The 3,712-nt window shown below is 39.4% G+C and overlaps 1 pseudogene; it reads right to left on the reverse strand.

The window, feature by feature from the left end:
- Window positions 1–623: 623 nt before the first annotated feature.
- LOC141519354 (ATP-binding cassette sub-family F member 2 pseudogene) lies at window positions 624–1,694 on the reverse strand (annotated as a pseudogene).
- Window positions 1,695–3,712: the final 2,018 nt, after the last annotated feature.

Below are 3,712 nucleotides of genomic sequence, written 5' to 3' on the forward strand. Positions count from 1 at the left end.
AAACTGTGAAATAATTCTTCAGAAACAACCAGGACCAGAACCAGGACCAGATCCCTAGCCCCTAACTCTTTTTTTTTTGTAAGGCAATAGGGTTAAGTGACTTGCCCAAGTGACAGCTAGATAATTATTAAGTGTCCAGGTCCTCCTGATTCCAGGGCCAGTGCTCTCTCCACTGGGACACCTAGCTTCCCTGTCCCTAATTATTTATCAGAAATAGGAGAGAAGAGAAGCAGAAGAGGAGGGAAGGGAGGATTGGAACCTTCCTCATACTCCCAGAACCCAGTTTCCCTTTGTGGTGGCCCAACTTGAAGGCCAAGGGTGCCCCAGGTGACCCTTTGAAGATAAGGTAACCAATATGGGAGAGGGGAAGGACAACCAACTGTGGTCCAGATGTGGATAAAAGTAAGCAGAGAGAGGGTGGTGAACAGACAGGTGTTGCCTGTAGAGCTCAGAGTGCTACTAAGACAGGAACAGGAAGTTAATGGAAGGAGAAAGGGAAAAGAAGACAAGAGATGAAGAATAAATGTAGTGATACAAGAACATAGCTCAGAGACCAAGCCTTAGTGACTGTTTCAGGATAACAGATGGTTTAGTCCCTAGACTGTTCCAAATCTGTGACTAGTTTATACATGATGGGTTCTCTTGGTGAGTGGGACCTCCTCATTCAACAGCTTGGACTTAAGGTATTTCTTATAGGCAAAGATATCACCAGACCACTTGGTGAGTGCCAGCTTTTCACAGGCCCAGATCTGAGCAACCTGTTGGATGAGCCAGAAGTGATGCCTGACTAGCATCATGCCACCCTCAAACTCAGTAATGACATCAGCCAAAGCATTTGTTGTCTCAAAGTCTAGGTGGTTGGTAGGCTTATCCAGGAAGAGCATGTGGAGGTTTGCCAAACCAGACAAGCCAGGCACACATGATACTTCTGCCTATCAAAGATTCTGGATAGGGCTTACCTGCTGCTTCCCTCTCAGACCATATCGACCGATGGTCTTCCTTATCTCCTGTTTCTCTTGGATCTTCAGCATGTATTCTGAGGGGTTCAGATCCAAGTCCTGCGCTCTTGTAAATACTGGTGACAGCAGCCAATCTTGACAAGTCATCCCATCTGAGGGCAGCAGCTCTCCTGTTAGCAGCTTCAGCAGGGCTGGAGAAAATGGCCCAGGTAATTCCTCATTAGTGATTATAGTAGAAGACCAAATGATCCTGTTTTTTTTGGAAAAAACTTTTCCTTCTCAACTCAACTGATAATATAGTCCCTGAGATCACATTTTCTGGCCTATTAGAATAGAATTCCTGTCTGAAACAGTTTCACTTCCCCTGATGGCTTTCAAAGACTTTTCACACTTTATTTAAAATCTTTTGATTGATTGAGACTTTTTCTCACTTACTTAAGGCATCAGCGATAAAGTGAGATGGGATGGTTTCACTCTCATCCCTACAGTACATAACTAATAAGGAGCAGAATTGGGATTTGAAACCAGGTTATATGGCTTCATATAAATTAAATTGACTTGATTTAGTCAAGTTTTTGATAAAGAATCTCATATTATTCTTGTAAGGAAATTCATATGATCATAAATCTAGGATTGGAAGGTAAGTCAGAGACCAGCTTATCCTATTCACTTTAAGATGAAGTAAACAAAATTCCATATAAGTTGAATGACTAAAGTTTCATAGTTACTCGTCATCTGGCAGGTTTTGATTATGGTCTCCAGAGTCAATGTACCATGATGTGAACTGGATATCACTACAATTAAATACATTTTAAACTGGTTGGATTATTAGTCTCCAAGGGTAGTGGTTAATATATTAATGTCCACATGGCAGGAGGTCTTCAGGAAATGGTATTTGATCTTATGTTGTTTCTCATTTTTTTAGGGACTTGGATTAAAAGAGCATTGTCAGCATCAAATTTGCAGATGACATACCTAGGAAGTATCAAAGTTTAATAAGTTTTCAAACTTAAATTCCTGGTAAAAAGTCTAATTTCTTACTATGGTATGTATGGAACATTATCTCTCCATATCTTAATTATAATCTCAGGAAGACAGATGATTAGAAACTTCATTAAGTATTAATCCAGGGGGCAGCTAGGTGGCACAGTGGATGGAGTACTGGCCCTGGAGTCAGGAGGACCTGAATTCAAATCCAACCTTAGACACTTAATAATTGCCTAGCTGTGTGACCTTGGGCAAGTCACTTAATCTTCCTACCTTAAATAAATTAAAAATAAAAAAGCATTAATACAGGAAGGAGATAACTATGCATTCTCCTTTAGACAAGTTAACATTGTAAAGAATATTTTTTTGAGGAGCAATTGTGCATTCTAATAGACTGACCACCAAAGAAGCTGAATGATTTTCTTATCCTTTTTTATGTTATAAATATCCCTGTCTCCCTTTGAACAGGGTAGAGATCTCCAAAGATGGCCACCACCTATAGATTTATTAAATTTTAAGAGAATAAACTTCATGTCTAACATAAATTTGCTTTTGTTTTATTTTAGACCTAAAATTTATGTTGATAATTGTATTGTTAACACAGTCAATTGTTAAATCTTTTAATTTCTCCTCCCCCAATATCTCTTGCACCTGTTAAGTATATAAAAAATATCTTAAAAGACTAGAGCAGTCATCTCCCAAAATTTTTGGTCACACAATACTGTCAGTAAAACAGTTATGGACAAATATTCCATATATATATTTAGATTATATATGAATCATTAGGTATGTTATAAAACATATGAAAAGGGAGAGATGAAGGTGGAATCAAATCTGATCCTAGAATCAATAGGGAGCCTCTATAGTTTATTAAGTTGATCATGGTATGGTCAGACCTCTGCCTTACAAGAGTCACCTTGGCAGCTGTTTGGAGAACGGATTGGAGAAGGGAAGGACCTATGATAGGGAGGCCATTCAGGAGTCTTTTGCAGTATTTCAGGAGAGGGGTGATAAACTGGACTAGAGAGGTTCCTGTGGAAGTAAAGAAAAGGGGACATATGCAAGAGAAGTTGTAGAGGAAGAAATCACATGCACTGGCATGAGTGGGAAGAGGAAGAGTGAGATGTTGGAGATGATTGCCTAGAGGGGGGTGGTGCCTTCAGGAGTAACATGGAGGTTTGGAAGAGAGGAGGGTTTGAGTGAAAAGCTTAAAAAAAAGAGATTTGTGATGCAGATAGAAGCTCATTCATATCTCCTCATCCTGTGCAAATCACTTTGTCCCATCCCAAATGGGACACAACTGGGAATTGAAAAGTCTAACCTTCCAGGGGCTTGCTGCAGCTATGATCTGATCTGGGGGGTAATGGTAGGTATTTTGGGGGTTCCCAATAGTTATAGTCATGATAAGAACAAGAATATGTATTAATAATAATAATAATAATAACTAATATGTACACAGAACTTTAAACTTTGTAACGAGCTCTACAAATATCTCTTTTGATCCTCACAACAATCCTGGGAGGTAGCTATAATTATTATCCCTACTTTACAGATGAGGAAAGTAAGGCAAAAAGTTGTGTATTCCCAGGGTTCCATATCTAGTAAGTGTTTGAGGACTGATTTGACCTTGCATGTTCCTGACTCCAGGTCCAGGACTCTATCTTCTGTCCTAGATAAACAATTGCTGCAATAGGTACCCCAGACTGGGCATTCTCTTGATGGGTTGATTACCAATTCAATAAGAAGACTGGAAGCTGGCATAGCAA

The sequence above is a fragment of the Macrotis lagotis genome, chromosome 3 (genome assembly GCF_037893015.1).
Source record: "Macrotis lagotis isolate mMagLag1 chromosome 3, bilby.v1.9.chrom.fasta, whole genome shotgun sequence".
NCBI lineage: Eukaryota > Metazoa > Chordata > Mammalia > Peramelemorphia > Peramelidae > Macrotis > Macrotis lagotis.